General features: G+C 36.9%; 1 protein-coding gene across 4 annotated transcripts in view; it reads right to left on the reverse strand.

The window, feature by feature from the left end:
* Positions 1 to 15,314, reverse strand: part of IP6K1 (inositol hexakisphosphate kinase 1) — a 28,529-nt gene extending 13,215 nt beyond the window's left edge. Inside the window, exon 1 of one of the 4 annotated variants that reach the window (XM_025166774.2) lies at positions 15,256 to 15,314. The gene's annotated coding sequence lies outside the window, so the exon portion shown is untranslated. Of the gene's footprint in view, positions 1 to 12,474; positions 12,574 to 15,065 lie in introns of those variants that run through there. The other 3 variants (XM_007428408.4, XM_025166776.2, XM_025166775.2) reach the window with 3 other exon arrangements.
* Positions 15,315 to 18,656: the final 3,342 nt, after the last annotated feature.

The following is an 18,656-nucleotide window of genomic DNA, read 5'->3' on the forward strand; positions in this document are numbered from 1 at the left end:
ATAACTATTTATTAAGATAACTAGTTATTAAGTCTTTCTCTGTCCTCTTTTGGTTTACTTATATTCTTCCTATTTTCAAAGACAGCACTAATACTGATGCAGATTATACTGAATAAAAGAATTATGGTAGTTTTGTTTTCTTATACTTTAAGGAATGTATCACCCATGATCAAGATATGACACTAGAATGAATGATCAATTGCAAAGCAAGCTGATATATTTTGTACCACATGTACTGTACATTTTTAAAAAATTGATAAACTGCTTTTGGCCTAGGCATATGCGGATTACCTTGCCTAGATTTCACTTCTAATGAAAATATAATTCAGCATAGTGTATAGAAAAGCCTCAACCACCCAAATAAAAATGAAACACATTTCTACTGAAACAATGTCACAAAAGAGAACATAAAGGCTGATGTGATCCATCTATCACTGTTAATAAAAAGATGGCTGAAATGAGATCCCCATCCAGCATTCAATTCTGGTGATCCATCTGAAGACATATAAAAAGCAATTGGACTACTCTATAATTGTTTATCAGTGATCTACAACAGCTGCTCAAGAAGTTTGTGACTGAAGCAGGAAAAAGTTGTTATGTATTATTTAGAGCAGTTATATTTTTAATCAAACAATCACAATTAAAGTATTAAACTACAAGAAGCAGGTGAGGGATTCTTCCATTTTATCCTATGTATTTATTTTACTCAAAAAAATATCCTTCTGTTCATGTGAAGGTTGAACTCACCATTTTAAAAAGCAATTATTTGAATAAAGTGTTTTGAAGAATCCAGTCTTAATGGTATTTTTCCTAAAATGCTTAAAGATGAAACTCTTGCATGTTAGCTGAAGCTATTAAAAACGCTAATTAACTAGAAAGAGACAATGTTTTGAGGATATTAATTTATATTATCAAGTAAAAAAATACATGTTGTATAAGAAAACTTCCACCTGTGTGAAGGGTTTTTTCATTCTCTCCTTTCTCCTAACCCATCAACCATGTCTTTTTCAGATGCTCACCAATCCTTCCTTCTGGAAGGAAAGATACAGGGGGCTGGCTAGAGGGTGAATCCACTTTACTAGTAGACATATTCCACTAACAGACAAGCAAGTGGATTTATTTTGGGCAAAGAATTCATAAGAAAATACTTCAGCAGCAACTTGCAATATGCATTTCATACACACATTTTCTACTAGAGTAAGTTCCTGTTTTAATTTCTTATGTTATGGTATCCTGCTTTGCACAAAATAGAGACAAGTATACAGCCCATGTTTCCCAAGAGGTAAATACTTTATTTCCCCTTTTATAGCAATGACATGCTTTCCATAGCACAACCAGAAGCTAAAATAGAAAATGACTGAGTCAGGCAAGAATTATTACAGTTTAGGGCAATTGCCAAATAGATAGGCAGCTACTATAGGGCTCTAATTTGTCCAATGATCCTGTTTGGTTAAACTTAGGAAGAGTTGCATGGGATCAGATAATAATGTGATTGTGATGGCTTATGGCTTAAAATGAATTTAGGGGACGAAGTCTGCATTCTGGGTGCCCAAATATGTCTCTGGTTACCATAAAAAAATCTCATCTTCAGACGGGGAATCTATTAAGATAAATGATGGCAGAAGTTCTATATATGCAATGTCTGTTCCATCTTTGGGTGGGACAGATTCATGTGTTTGAAGGCAAAACTCTTGAAGCAAATTTCTATTTATTTCATGGATTCTATTAATTTGCTATGTTTGCCTCTTGTTTTTGGGGTGGTTTCATATCTCAAGATGAGCAAGGGAGAAGTCTTGTCCCATGGCAATTCTTTAATAATTAAAAAATGGAATATAGTGTGTGCTACATTTCTATCAGGAGGGGAACCTCTTTAATATTCAGATCATATGGCTAAGATGTGTCCCTATGCAAGGACAAATTAATACAAACACTTACAAACAATTCTTGTTACTTTGTTATACTGACAGATTTGGCCAAAATAACATGTTCAGTATTTAATCTAGTTACACAATCCTATTTATATTTAAGGGCTGATTTTTGAATCATACTGCCACATAAAAGCCATCAGATAAACATCTGCAATTGTTCATTTCGTGTAAGTGAAATTCACATTTAATGATCACTTACATGGAAATATTTCATATTGAAGCAATAGCTAAAGTGCATTAAACGTGCAGTAGTGGAGATAATGAATAAAAATTCAAAGACAATTTGAAACGAAGGGGGGAATGGCGCTCTAGTTCTTATTTAACTGACCTTGCCATGCTAAAAAAACCCAAACGTTTTGGCTTCAAACAATTGGGAGAAGGAATAGCTCAAGGAGAACTATACAACATTACCTAAAAAATCTGATGAAGCAGCAAAAAATCATTAGAACCTTAAAGGGGAAAAACTTAATAATCAGACTAGCTAAACATAAAACAGATGCAGTTTAAATGATTCCAGACTTACAAAATCAACAAAACAGCACAGGTAGACAACACTTCCTTTTCCCTAAATATATCCTGGGTATTAAATGCACACTGATATGGGCTCTGAACAAATCATATCTAGATTTGCATGCTAAGAACCCTTACTTAAGAGAGCCAGTTCTCACCATTCATACATATGTTTTGAAGTGTTTTCCTTTCAAGTTAACAACTCAAGTAGTGCAAAATACATTTTGAATGCCATACAAATAAATGGAAATTTTGTCAAATATAATTCACTGCAGAACCAGCACAGGCCAAAGAATTCTTTATGGCACTGAACTCTTCCATTTATTTTTCTTTTTATATACCATTTCATTTTGCTTAATTATCCAATTAAGTAATGAGTTTAAGCTTCAATACTTCTGGTCACTAACAAAAACACTGCTATGACAAACATGTTTAATCTTCCTTTACAAGATTCTAAAATTAAAGACAATCTGTTTATTTATAATTAATATTCTAACCAGGGGTTCTCAAACATATTCAGGTCACAGAAGTTTTTCCCCCCCAGAACCTTTGATTCAAAAGATGGTGACTACAGCATTAGACCAAGTGCCCCCATTTCCACTGTACTTCAGAAAAATTGCTATGGAAGCCCCCTGCATTTAAGCAATTTTTTTTTTAACCTTAGTCTTTCATGGAACCCCATCAAAGCCTAGTAGAATCTTAGGGTTCCATGGAACACAGCATGAAAAACCTTGCTCTAAATCATTAATCTAGCTTGGAATAGGAAACCTGTATTTGGATAGCTACAAGTTCCCTATTCCAGATTTAGAATCCTACTGAAAGTAATGAATTCATCTTCACTTGGGAGTTAACTTCTTCATCCAGAATTAATTTCCCCAAGCATATTGTCTTTGTTTAAACCACAAAGAGGATCAAAACCTACTTGGCCTAAACATATTTTTAAAGTTTTTCAAAACTTCATTTTCCTTCAGATATTCTTAGTATGGATTGTTTCCCCTCCTCCAACAACTCTGTTCCTATATCTTTGTCCTCTTGATTTGTCTTTCTCACTAAAAGGACCCTGCAGTTAGAGCTTGCCATATTAAAGCTTTTTGAAATGAGCTTAATTTTTAGCCATTTTAACAATTTATTGTTTACTATTTATATATTGCCTCAGCAGATAGCAGCAGCACCTACTCAGAATCTTAGGTTCAGCCCATGCTAATAATTTGGTGAGGGATACCTGGAAATTCCTGGATTTTTAACTAGATTGGGAATTTGGGGGGGGGGGGGAGGACATCCCTGAAGACAACAATGGCAAATTCTTTAACCACTTTCATATTGGGCCAAGAAAGCTGCATGGATGCTGTCACCAGGAACTAAGCTTGATCTGAGGCACTGTTACCATTTGTTAAAATTTAAAAACATAAGAATTGCCCTGCTGGATCAGGACAAAGCCCATTCTAGTTGTGCATTATGTCTCTCACAGTGGCCAAACAGCTCCCTCTGAGGTGTTCACAAAGAAGAGATGGAGAGGAGACATACTCACTCACCTGCAGTTATTCTCCTACAAAGTGATATTTGGAAGCAAGCTGCCCCAACCTGCAGGTAACACTGAGTCTTCAAGACTAATAGTCTTGATGGATCTGTCTTCCATGAATTTAGAATAACTTTTGAAAACATCCAAGTTAATGGTCATCACCACATATGATATAATAAATATAATCAATTTATAAAGAGAGAAGTATGAACACAATGTGAATATCTTCAATTTTATGGGAATCCCATTCATGAACTAGCTAGGTCAATTAACCCATTAATCTTAAGAGAAAAAAAACAAGTAAACCAACTTGCTTGAAGAACAGTTTTGGAAAATGATGCAGAAAAGGATATAACAGTTAATTTCATATGATTTATCTACATAACAGTCAGAAATATATTTTCCTTGGCAGCTTTTTATTTGCTTAAACTGAAAGAGCTTACAATCTGATCCTTAGTATTTCTTGCTGGGAAATGGCACTAAATTAAAGAAGCAACCTTAAATCAGGTGAGACATATGGAGTGGGCCACCCTCAGAGAAGGGGGACTTGGTATGTCATACCATTTTCCACCTCTAGCCCCCTCTGCTCATTCTAGGTACCAGGTCACTGGATTCTCAGTGGTTTTGGTCTCTGGCTGCTGCTTACCACCACATCTTCCTGTAACAAGCCCTGCTTATCCATGATATTATTGTGGATGAGAGGGCAGTCTTATATCACTCAGACCTGGTTGCCGAGTGGGGTTCCCCTCTCAGAGTTGTGCCCATCCTATTTTGGATGTGGCATTAGTTGCAACCACAAGAAAGGGGGAGAAGAGTGGCTATTGTTATTCAGGCCCTTGTGTCTTTCAGAGGCATTGCTCTGCAGAGAATTAGATGTGAGACCCTGTTTGTGAAGCTGGCCTCTAGAGAATAATTGGGATTGTGTCTAATGCTGCACTGACCTCACTCCCGCACAGTGGCTTCCCTGCCTGAGCCGCTCGACATTATTGTCAGGTTGGTGGTGAAGGTTGCTAGATTAATAGTTCTGAGATAATTTACCTGCCCTCTCTTTGTGAGGGAGTGGAAGTGGCTTGGGAGTTGATGGCCATCACAACCATGAATCTGACCCACATCACCTTGAGAGAAATATGCAAGAACCATTACCTAGGCAATAAGGGCTGAAACATTCTTTAAGTCCTAGGAAGCAAGATAATATTTGGAAGTGGCTCAGGCAAACCCTCCTTAATTCACTGGAGTAGAAGGAGAGAAGTTAAAGCACAATGAGACTTGCAAGATTCTGTTATTATAACCTACCTCAATAAAGTATAGTTCTAGTCTTCCTGTGCAAGTTTTTTCTTTTCTGTGCTGCTCTGGTCTACCTAGTGGAGCTGATACTGAGGGGCCAAAACATTACATTTGCAATATTGGGAGACATTAACATCTGTCTCTTGCCATGGTCAGATCACTCTCTGATTGTTTTGGAGCTTTCTGGTGCTCCAGGAAAAATGTGCCCATTTGATCAATCCACTCTAGGCATCTGATAGACCTAACTGGTTTCCAGTGAGTGCTTGGGGGTTTCCTGAGGCTCTGGTGATAAGTGTGACTAAGGCTGTCATCACCTCCTGGAACAAGAGGGTGACAACAGCCTTGGATAAAACTGCACCTGAATGGCCTCTCTTTGGATGCTAATCCTGGGGGACTCCTTGGTTCTCTGAGGAACTCCAGAAAATATAGCAGCAGAAGAGACATTAGAGCACTGCTGGAGAAAGATAAAGAACAAGTCCAAATAAATACATGTATGAGTCCATTTATCCCACACTCTAGCAATAAGAGTGGTAAATTTAGCTGTTTTTCCACTGCTATTGTGTCCACAAATTGCCAACCAGCAGCCCTTTTTAAGATATCTGGAAGAACCTTAAGCCTGTGAGTCTCAAGGAAGTGGACAGTGCTCTGTCAATACTGCCACCTATATGTTGAAACCATGTCCCTCCTGGTAGATTAAGGACTGGGAGGTGATTTGTAGGTGGGCTCAAAGAATGCTAAGTTCATCCTTGAAGAGGAGAATTTTCCCACTGCCTTGAAAGAGACATACTGTCAACATGGAACTACCTTTAAATACCACTCGGAAACTAGCGGTCGTTAAGAATGCAGCAATTCAAGTAGTGATGAATGCACAACATTTCATTCATATGACACCACAAGCTATACAAGTTGGCTTCCAGGTGCAATTTAACACGCTGGTGTCATTTATAAAGTCCTTCATTGGTAAAGACCTGTATATCCACAGGACCACCTTTTCTTATTGTCTCCAGTAAGATCTGGAGCAGGCAAGGCTGGTCTGCTCCATGTCCCTTCATGAAAGCAATGCCATCTTATGAGACCTTGAAGATGGTATTTTTCTGTGACTGCATCTGTCCTCTCAAACAGCATTCCCCTCAAAGTCTATGTGGCTCTGACTGCTGTCCCTTAGGAAACTCTTGAAAACTTGGATCTTTCAACATGCCATGGGGCAGGGGCTGAACGACATTCACTGGCCAATGCTTGTAATTGGTGCAATTGCTGTGTTGTTTCCCTAATATGGGTTCTTAACACTTTCATTTTTAAAAATTTTTCCCTCTCTGTTGCTGTTTAAATTGTATTTATTTATTGCTGTATGTCACTGAAGTTGCTGTGGTGACTGAAGTGGTAAATAAATTGATTAAATAAATAAACAACCCATTTGGAATGCTTGATTACCTTAGCCAATCTTCAGACTGTTTTTCACTTCCAGAGAGAGTTAATTTATAGCCAGTTTAAAATCAGTATTTTTATTAATCTAGGCAACGGAAATAGTAGAAAGTGTCTAACTGGCTTTATAAACCACACAAGGCAGCAGTTACTATTCACGGAAAGAAGAGTAAAAAAAATTGAAGGATGAATGGAACAGCATTATGAACCTGAAATATCAAACTGAAATTCAAGAGCACAAAAAGCTGGTATGAAATAAGTAGGAAAGATTTAGAGAGGACTGATCAATCACAAGATACCTAAGAGCTATAAATAAGATATAACTGCAAAGACCAAATTGAATAAGGAGACACTGGTATCCATGTGCAAATATTAGAACCACAATTCAAATATTCTGTCCAGTTACCCTGCCCTTAATGAATGAAAAAAAATACTATATTTAAAATTAATACGGAGGTGATATAGAATCTCCAACAAACCTATTGTTGAAGTTTGATATATTTATATCATGCTCAACAACTTTGCCTCAAAATTATTTGTCAGATTAGCCAGTTTAATTCAATCATGTTGCAAAAATCAGGTAGTCCCTAATCATTTACTGAACCTACTGGAGAAAAGCTGTCTTGAAATTTAAGCAAAAAGTTTAAGTACTAGAAGTTTATAATACTATCTTGGAACAAGTTATGAGATTAAAAAACAGTCTTCCTAAATTCAGCAGAATGGTAGTTGGGGAGACAGAAATATGGAAGTTTGTGACAGCACTACAGTACTGTAACTCTGGCAAGTAGCAGAGGAAGATCTCCTGTATGCTCCACCATAGGAAGCATGAAAACAGTTATTTTTTCAAAGTGGTGGCAAGCTGAACCTTGAATTGATATGGAGCATCAGAATAATAGAGGGAGGGGCAGTAATATCAAACAGATAATGCATTTGACTGGAGCATGATGATGTCATCTAGCTTCTACCAGACACCTATGAAAAGTGTCATAATTTGCAGATTAAAGATTGTTGCAGATTTTTCAACAGACAGCAGTTACAAAAGAGTTCCACTTTGTCTTTATAAACTGAATAGCAAGAAAGCAGACCCTGGAAATAGCTGTTAGACCCAATGATGGATTAATGAGCTTTAGCTAAAATCTGAGGATCTGTGAAGCAAATTCATCTATAAAACAATCAGCAATTATTTGTTACTGTGTCCTCTTTCTTTTTATTTGATAACATCCTGACCCATGAGGCATGAACTATGGACCAATCAAAGCCTGAATTTGGGGTCATATGCAAGAACCTACTTCCAATGTTCCTCACTTGATTTTGCTCAAGAGTTGGACAAATTGCTATATTTGGGGTCACAGCAAAAATTCCCCCAGATAGGAATGAAAGTGACTAGATGTACATATCATTTGTTCATTTTATCATTAGTTTCAATTTTCTCAGTCATGTTAAGCTATTGCCTTTTGTTAAAATCTTTCTGTAATTATTGCTGCATCTTTATAGCATAATAAAATACACACAGCTATAGAATAGGGCACAAAATATAGCAATTAACATCTTTCTATATCCAAACGATTAAAATAATTTGCACGTCTATTATTTCAACTTGTTACCTGGATTTTACAAATGCCAGTGATGCAGAAACAAATTATTAGCAGCTTGAGAAAGGGGGTGAATTATCAGTAGCAATACAAAGAAGATACATGCAAAACATGTTTCCAATTATTCTACATGTTTACACAACTGTTTCTCTGCAATGTGTAAATTATTTGTGCTAACCTTCATTATCACAAATGTATTTCAATGTTAGAAGTCTGAACTAACAACTTAGTTCTTTAATGACAGACCTATTACTACTGTTATTATACTTTTCTAATTTGCTCAATAACCAAAGTTTTTTGGACAAATCAATGTGAAATTCACTTCTTCCTTTCGTCAAATATACCATTTCCTAGTACAGTATTCATTTCTCACATAAGGTTCCACATCATAATTTTATAGTGACATTTTACTGATTGATTGATTTCTTATGTGCCATCATTTTCAACTCCTAGCGACCACATAAACAAATCTTCTCCATGATGATCTATTCCTAACCTGTTTTTTCAAGTCTCCCAATGGTGTACTCATCGCCACTGTAACTCAGTCCATCTAACATTCCCTTCTGAGGGTTTAGACTAGGAAAAGGCAACTTGTGGTCCTTCAGATTATGCTGATATACAACTCCCAACATCTTTCTCCACTAGTGATGTTAGCTGAGGCTGCTGAAAGCATCTGGAGGGTCACAAGTTACCCAACCCTGATTTAAACTCTACAACAAGCACCTCCTTCTAAATCATCCTCCCCCTCACCACTCTCTCCCTGATCCTCTACTATAGCCCATTGTCTCTCAATAGTATACAGCCTCCCCCTAACTTTGTGCCTCTATCTAGCCCCTTCTTGCCTCTTTTTTCTGCTATCCTTTTCTTTAAGCCACCCATTCTTCTTCCCATATTCTCTCAGTTCATTTTTCTAACCTCTATGATCCCTTTTTTCTTCTTTCTTTTCTCTTTGCTTCTTTTTCTCATGCTAACACCTTATGTCTCCTTTGTGGATTTTAGTCCTAGACAAACACATAATTCAAAGAAAATGGGCTGAAAGTTATTCAGCTCCTGAACAACTGATATTCTGTGTCATCAAATCAGCCTGACAAATCAATATTGGAAACTTCATATCTAAACTATAGTGCAACAGAAAAAACTACATACATTTAACACAAGCTATTGGAATTCTTTTGCATATAGTAGATGATTATGGGCAGTTGCAAACACATTAATTCAATCTTGCAAGTAGCAACTCCGAGGGACAACTGAACCATTATTTCCAGGAAAGTACATCAGAGCTTTCAGATAAACCATACTGGGCAAAGAGACACATGATGATAAATATATAGCCTTTTTTCCAATATATTTACAATTTCCATCTGATATACCCTGCTTGCCTGGGACAACAATCAATCATTGCTATCCCTAGCAGGTAGATAAACAAGCCTGCTGCTGGAATGGTAGCATAGCATTATTTCTACTAATCTTGAGGAATCAGAGAACATATGTAGCACTTTGTACTGTGGCATTCTCTCTTTCAGGAGCTGAAAGCATACACAGGTATAAACATAGCTGTCGCAATGCTGCTCTTCTTTTATTGCAGTTATATCACTACCATAATGAGATGACTGCACAGTTAGATGGCTACAGGAAGCTGGTTCTATTTAACTATTTGTAAGACATCTTCATTAAAATTACTGACAGTGATATGGTAATAATATGATAATCAAAACCACAGTCTAGAAATAGTCTTCGTTCAAAAAGTTAACATCAATCACGGTACAACAAAGCCATATAATCTGGCACTCCTTTGCTTACCAAATAAAAACAGAACCGGACAAAATGCAATTGCAGACTGGCTGGTTTATATACTATTCCAGGACTCATTGTCAGTTATTGAAAGCAAGATCCTGTTGCAGTTTATAAACTGGAGAAACAGTGCCACTGTTTTCTACCCCTTTTATCATGAAAAGGCCAAGTGTCCCACGGGCCAAAAAGACTAATAACTAATAACTTAGTAAGCCATTCTTGCTTTCCACTTGTATTACTAACAATAATATATCTTAGAAGACAAAAGCTGTATCTTAAATAACACTGAAAGTCAGACAGAGCACAGATACTATCTCAGCACTTACCTAAATAAGGTTTATGTAAGTCAAATCCTAAATTTTGAGCTACAGTTTCTGAGACTTCCTTGTTCCTCAGCTCCTCCTTCTGCCCAGTCTCCTCATACTACATGTCACTACGTCAACTCTTCCTGAACTAGCCAAGAGTAAATATTTTATAGACTTTCCCCAATCTAATCCAAATGCTGCAAGTATGAACACAAGTCCTTATGGTATTCTTACTCTATACTGTAAATGAAAGGTTATAATGAAACATCATGGAGACACTGCATAGCCAAACAAGTACACAGAAACATTCACATTTGCCCAAGGGCCATCCTAGTGATTTGGCATAATACCTAACAGGAATGAAACTTATTCTTCCTGTTCTGTCTTTCCATAGAAAAGTAAAAAAAAATGCTGTATTATTCACCTTTTATATTTGCATTATATACTGAGTTCTTTACTGCCAAAGTAATGAGAAGCAGCAGCAGAAAAGCACAGGCTTTAACATTTTTTATGTGCACAAATAAATGCTGAAAGCTTTATTCTCAAACATTATAATAGTCCTCGCATCTCAAAAAATATTCTATGGTATAAATTCTGTTTCTAACTTCTGAGGTCACAGACAGAAAAGTTAGACCTCTCTCTAGAAGTTAAAAAGAAAGCTGAAAATAACCCAAACAATATGAAGTAACACCATGTTCATTTGCCATCAAATATTTTTCCAAATAAGAATGGCATGCATTGCTTGGAAAATCAGGCTTCAGCAGAGTTCCATAGGAATACCCATACTGAAACTAATATAGAGCCACCATGGCAAGGTAACCTTACTACTTATACAGTGGTACCTCTAGTTACGAACGCCCCTTACGAATTTTTCAAGATACGACCAGCTCCGGCCCCAAAAATTTACCTCTACTTGTGAACTCCGCCTCTACTTACGAACTGGATCCACGGCCATTTTCCCTGCTGCCACGTGGTCGCGGCTTCCTGTGGGCGAGATCACGGTAGCAAGGAGACGTTTGGTGAGGCTTGTGGTGTGTTTTGTGGCGTTTGGAAGGCTTTTGAGGTTTAAAAATAAAATGCTTATGTTTCAGAACTGTTTAGCCGTATTTTCATTGAACCTTATGGGGGAAATTTACCTTGGGGTGCGACCAAATTCAGAGGGTGGATTAACCGTATTTACATTGAACCTTATGGGAAACTTTACCTCGACTTGAAACCAACTCGAGTTGCAACCAGAGTCACGGAATGGATTAAGTTCATAACTAGAGGTACCACTGTACTTATTTCAAAAATTTGGGCATTTTCATTACATAATTTGTATATCATAATACAATATAAGGAATGTTCAATGGCACTGTGATCAAAGATAAAAGCAATACTGTAGATGCAATCTCAACACAGACTAACAGACTAATTTATATGCCTTGGTGAATAAAAATGCAATGTAACATTTACACTAGCAAACATTTTTGGAAAAAGTCATTTCAGAGCTGGCATGCCACTGCCAAAAATCTAGCACTGTAAGGAGTCATTTAATCTATAAAGTCCACCCCCCACTTAGTGCAAGTTTCCAAATTAAAACTCATTGATATCAACTTCTGTTAACAAAAGAAACACCCAAACAGTTTGGCAGATAATCCTAAAGTACAGGCAGATTAATATAAGAATTGGTACTTGCAGGTACTGTATTTGGACCCAACTGTTTAGGATGTTACTATCATTTAGGACTGGGGTCAGAAATAAAGAAGTACATCAGTACATTTCTTTTAAAACTGACCTAATAGGCAAGATAAGAACCACTAGTCAAAATTCTGTACCAATCACTGCACTCTTTACTGACTCAAATTTCCATACATGTGATACAGAAAATATAGGAATATTATTCCATCTGAGGAGAGACCATGACTAGATTACTACTAATGCAAACTATGTAAGCACTGCCAGTTTGTCACTGCTTCAGACTCTTTCAGGCATATTTAAATCAAAAGTCTGCAGAAGGAACAGGGGAATACTGAAAACATGTTAGGCTAGTTGTAGGAGTGCAAGCAGGTATAGGAACCAATGTTTAAAGCTAAGCACAGAAAATGAAAGTGTCGAATAAATTTTAATTATTTCAGCCTCACCTTTCATTTACAGGAAAATTCACCTTTCATCTGATCTTTCATCTTAAGGAATCTATCAAAATGTTAAGAAGTTAACTGGCAGGGACTCAAGCAAACAGTGCAATTAAGATATGATTTATCTAAAACTGGAAGAGGTCAATCAATCTCTCAACCATCCAAGGTTTTCCAAAGCCAGCCAAACTGATATGCTTCTGAGAAATGTTCTCAGGCTCTAACAAGCTTCCAAGAGTTTAAATTTGAGGTTGATCAAAAAAGGCCAAACTTGATGTATTTTACCATTTGAATATGCTGTAACAAATATATATTAAATACATTTCCTTTACATCACAATCTATTACACACAATAGCTTCTACTTTAAACAATCCTGTATCAGGTCAATTAAATCAGGTCTATACATAACTATAAAACACATAAAATCTCCCCTATCTTGATAAAATAATGACAATTCACTTTGTTTTTTAAATATATTAATTTTATAAGAGACCTTCCCAAGCAGGGCAATCAACCAAATCTTATCCAAGCAAAAGATTATCCAGATATTTCCACTGGTGAGCAATGATTGCTGCTAAAAGCAGATGTAGTTAAAAGGATACTTTTAAAAATAAAACTGAGGTCAAACAAGTCATATTATTAATTGCATTTTTTGTCCCATAGACACCAGCTACAGGGAAGCCTAGCAGTCTAAGGACAGTGAAGAAAATGTAAGCCAACTCTTTATGTTCCTGCAAGGAATCAAACAAAAATTGTCTCTCTAAAACTGCTACTTGTATTTTAAAGAAAATTCCTATTGAGATAAGACAGTTCGTTGTAGTTCCATTAGTTAGCTGAATCCAAGGCCAAAGGAAGCAGAAAAGGGAAATAACAGATAAGGTAGATGGACTGGATCAAAGGGAGGACAGGTCAAGATGACCACGAACTGAACCCGACTTGATGGCATTTAGCCTCCTACCCATTTAGGAGGCTACAGAGTAGAAATTCCTTGAAATATACCAGGAAAGTAGTACCACAGATGCATAAACACATAACATACTCTCAAGAATCCAAAATAAGGGCCAAAGATTATGTAGCAAATCACAAATACTAACTGCATGTAGATCTGTGTCACCTGAAATTTCAAACCCGTCTTCAGTCTCAAGGGAACCATAGCATTACCAGATCACAAGTGAAAGGCATTCATATAATTAAACCTAGATTCTTGAACAAATTATGAACCTAACATATTCTAGGGGACAGTAACAAGTGAATTTTAAGTAAGAACTGAAAGCATTTCCCATTTACCTAAATATTGTAATAAGAGCAGCACTTTGAGCAATGAGAACTTATTTCTAGCAATAAAGGTGGGATAAAAATCTAATAATAATATTTATATCAATATTTCCTCACTGCTAATTACTTGACTCTTTAAAAATGATGTTCAGTTAGCGGAGTGAGATTCCTGACAAGATCATTTACCAAGTGCATCAATAAATGTATATGTATGCAATTTTAACAGATGCTGCTTATTAAAAATAGCTCTAGGCGCTTTTTTGCTTCAATGGCAAAAATTAGCTGATTTCAGGCACACAGATTTGCAAACTTGCTCTTTGTAACAAAGGTGCTAAGTTAATGTCAACATTATGTGAAATTGTTTTAATGAAGAATCATCTACACTTTATAAATACTTGAAACTTGTTTCAAGTTGGCAGATGAAAACAATAAGCATTTGGATAATGTTAAAACAATTAACATATCCGTGGAAAGAAGGTTTGTAATATTAAAAGGCAATCAGTAAAGTTATTCTTTGTCCAATTCACCACAGTTCAGTACTAATTCCCCATAGAGAGCTGTTACATAAACAAGAGTCAGCCTAATTCAACTGTAAAATGTTCACTGCCTACAGAGAAAAAGCTTTTTGCTATTCCCACAACGTTCTGGATTGGGGCCAATATGCTTTGTTAGAATGGAAGTTCCAAGCACTAGTCTCCTGCCAAAAACCAACACAGTTTTCTCAATAAATTTAGACAACTTTAAAACTTATCCTGTCATTGCTAGTCCTTCTGGGGGATGGGAGAAAGTTTATGGCGTACAGCACATCCCGGGTTCCTTCTAAGCAAAAGTTTCTCTAGCCTCAGCACTCTCCCCCCACAAGCACGTTTCAGCCGGCAGATGTCACGAACATCTGCCTGTATAATTCCTTTCAAGCCCCCGTCCAAAATGAGCCAGTGAATCTCACAGCCAGGCTCCATCGAGAAAAAGGGCGGCGCTCTGAGAGCTCAGAAATCGGTCGAGAAGAAAACCACAACTTCTCTAGCTCCTACCACAGCTTTCCCCAACCTGGCGCCCTCTCTACTGGTTGGATTATATCCCATCACCCGACCAGCAGGGTGCTGGTCGGGGATGATGGGCTCTCACGTGAAGCTCAGTAAACTCAGCTAGAGGGCGCCAAACGGGGAAGGCTGCTCAACAGCCACCTGTACCAGAGACTTCTTTTGAGTAGCTTCTGAAGACCTGTCGTGAGAGCATTTGTTCTCTCTCACGAGCCTCCTCAACAGCAGCCCTGAGCCAGGTGGCTTCGGTGTTCCGCCCCTCGGCGCCCCCGAACCGGCCTTACCTTTCCCTTTTGAACAATCATTCACTGCCCGATCCCTCCCACATCCAATTCGGAAGAGGCGCTCTCTCTTTCAGCCCAGATCGCTTCCTACAAGGAGAAGGAGCCGAAACTCACCAACGTAAATTTCCCCCTGCCTGGCCGGGGGGCGCTGCTCTTGGTCCCCCCAGGCCGGCTTCAAGACTTCCCTCACCTGCTCCCTACAGTTCGAATCAACAACAAGATGGCGGCGCCGGGAAGGTGGGCATTCTGCCGTCATAGCAACCGTGTCGTCCACGGTCCACCTCCGAGGAAGCTAAACCAATCGCATGCTGATACATTCCTAGCTTTCTATTGGTCCTCATTTTTATTGGATAACCTATCCGTCAGTTCTCCAAATGCTCTGCGCCCTCTTCGACTAGAACCCCGCCTCCGGTTTTCCAACGCACGCTGCGCAAATGTGACGAAACCAACCTTTTGCAGGGCCTATTGCCTATTGGCTAATAAAAAGTGACTCACCAACCAATCACAAAAGCCTTTCACTGCTATTCTCTATGTCCCCCTTGAGGCTGCTCTTTTAAAACCTGACCTCTGATCTTTCCTAGGAAAGTGGTTCTTAAACTAACTTTCCCTAGCTTAGCTTCCGAACTCTGCCATGGCCTATTTTTCATACTGTCTTATCTCTTAGGAGGCCTTCTGGCTGTTTGGAAACTCCAGTCTTATCCTGGCGGTCAAGACCTGCCCTCTGACCTGATGGATTGTCTTAAATGTTGCTTTTTTTTTTATTTTTTTTTAAGATCATAGCTTTAAAAGTGTTTGCAATAAATAATAACCGAATATATGTGCTAAGGCTATGGATGACCACCTCAGCAACAAAGTCGTCTGTATATCTTTGCTGCCAGCTTGTGATTGGCCAGATTTTGGCAAATCATTCAGGTCAGATGGAGCCCATGAGCGCACCCAATGCACACGCCATCACACCACAGATCATTTATATCTTTACAGAACAAAACATTCCTCTGTTCTCTCTTCTTGATTTTTTAATCAAATTTAAGTTCAAACCTGCAGCATCTTGAGGTGCAGGCTAATGTAGGTGCAGTTTCTCATAGTTGTACATGCATTTCACTCCTGCTGAAAAGTTTGCATTATCTGGAAAACTACAAATGTTATTTGATTGTATAAGAAAGGTGAGATAAAATAAATATATAAATCTACAATGAAGCAAGGTTTCTTTCAACCCTCTATGGGTTCTGTTGCAAACTCACTGCAGGACTGTCAAGTTGTATTTATTTATCCCAAACATGATATGTAAGAAAGAAGATAAGTTTCAATAAAGAGTTTATACACTAATATGCTACAGTTTTATGAACTGCTAACATTTTTTTCAGATAAATGTTTTTGCAATTAAACAAACATTTTAGAGTGATATCCTTATTAAGCCAATTCAATGGTCACAAAAAATATCCAAGCTCTTGAGATCTCTAGTTATCACACAGGATGTCAAAATATGCAGGTTGTGGGAGAGGAAAGGAATGGAAGGGAAAATAATATTGACTTGCTACTAAAATCATGAAGTTCTTTTGGCCAGTGTTATGGGAAGAGGCTGCAGACATTTGGATCTGTTTTAATTACTGAGGACAATATGCTCAATACTCCTCAGTGCATCTAACCAGATTTTTAAAAGATAGGTCACAGCAGGAAACGAATCCTCAACTATGACAATAAGGCAAGTTATCACAGTGAAATATATCTGATGTAGATTTTCTGCCAGTTTTCCAAATATGGGGAAAGCAGGAAGACATACAATAGTTGTCCATCAAATGAGGTTAAAGGAATGTTGTTCTTGACCAAGACAATGACAAGAGAGGTTCTGAACATGGCAGTTTCATCAGTATTAGAAGGTAGGTCAAAATGGAAAGCACCAATCCAAATAAAATATTATTCTTAAATTGTAAGTCTCTTTAGTGAAATTAATATTGCAGCCACATCTCCTACATGTATCCAGAAAGTACTTTTCACTCATCTGATAAATGGTCTCTAGTATATGAAAGCTTTATGTTGGCCCTTCCACCCTACATACAATTCCAATATGAAACAGTGATTGCATAATAAAAGCCTTGTCTGGAAGTACCCACAATCTTAAATGCATAGAGTCTAACAGGATTTAATCAGAGGCCTATCTAGTCCAGCATCATATGTAACAGTGGTCAACCAGATGCTTCTTTCAAGTCTAGAAGTTGAATTAAAAAGTATTGCTTTTTCCATTTTTGCTCCTTAGCAGCTGGTATTTAAGATAAGTAAGAGCTCTTGATTCAGCAAGTAGTATATAGGCTAGTTATCAGGAAGAGTAGCTATTAATAAAGGTCACCTAATTCCAATTCCAATAATAACCTATAATTTGTTGAGATTGTTCCTTTAAATTGGGAAAGATAATTAATTGTTAATTTCTCAAAAATAGATGTGATGCTGATTCCTTTATATTCTTTCTATTCAGAACGGATTTAAGTTGGAGCCAGGTTAGCCAATATGCATGGCAACCTGTTTGTAATTCAATCTTGTCTTTACTATGTAGTGTCTTATTATTGTCGAAGTTTCTTTGTAGTGGATGAGATCTCTCCAGGGCTTCAATTGTGCTGACTTATCTTCATTATAGAATCCTGGGTATCCCATTAAAAGCGTTGAGGAAGAAACTATCAATGCTGCACATCATTTTTACCAAACCTGAAACATAATTTTTGTGAGCATTTTATTTATATCATCCGTTTTTATCAATTCTTTTGGAAGAAAAACACTTGTAATCTGTGGTTCTATCTGCCTCTGTATGTTTTCCAGCTGAATCCACTGTCTTGTTGGGTCTTCCAATATAAAGTGAATGATATGTCCCAAATGTGCTTCTTGATAACATAACTCTAGAAATGGAACTCTCCATTCTCCCTGTTTCTGGGGTCTATATAATATATTTTTATTAATTTATTGAAACATTTTTTCAATTTTACTTTGCCATAGCATTAATATTTCACCTGAACATCTGCTGGAAGAATTTGAAATAAAAAATAATTTCAAAAGAGACATAATTTTAACTGCTTCAGTTGGACCCAATATATTTAAATATTTCTTATTCCATGATTTCATTCCTTTATATCCTTTCATATTTGAATATAATTATTATTAAACATTTGTTAATGATTATATTAATATTATATTAATACAATATATTCATTATATATTATAATTATATTATATTTATATTAATTCCTAGATATATGAAGTGTTTGTGTTCCACCAGTATATTTAAAATACTAGATATCTTTCTATGTATTTTAGAAAAAGTATGAAAGAACATTAATTAATAATTTTTCAAAATTAATTAATTTTGAAAATTTATTGTCAATTCTCATACTTCTATAGATTCTTCTAATTCAATCTTAATGTATTTGGCTGAATTAGTAAGAATTGCAAAAGTTTATATTATCTCTGAGACTTGAGAAGACAGTTATTTTAGTTTATGAACTTGTTCAAACATACCTGTCAAGTCCTATCAGATTAGCTGATTTATCTCATTATGCCTTCCAGTTGCTTAATTAAATTCCTACTGAGTCAATTTCAGAGCTTCAT

Source organism: Python bivittatus, unplaced genomic scaffold, assembly GCF_059951505.1.
Source record: "Python bivittatus isolate LINGU-HERP-01145 unplaced genomic scaffold, Pbiv_v1 ctg000080_np1212, whole genome shotgun sequence".
Lineage (NCBI taxonomy): Eukaryota > Metazoa > Chordata > Lepidosauria > Squamata > Pythonidae > Python > Python bivittatus.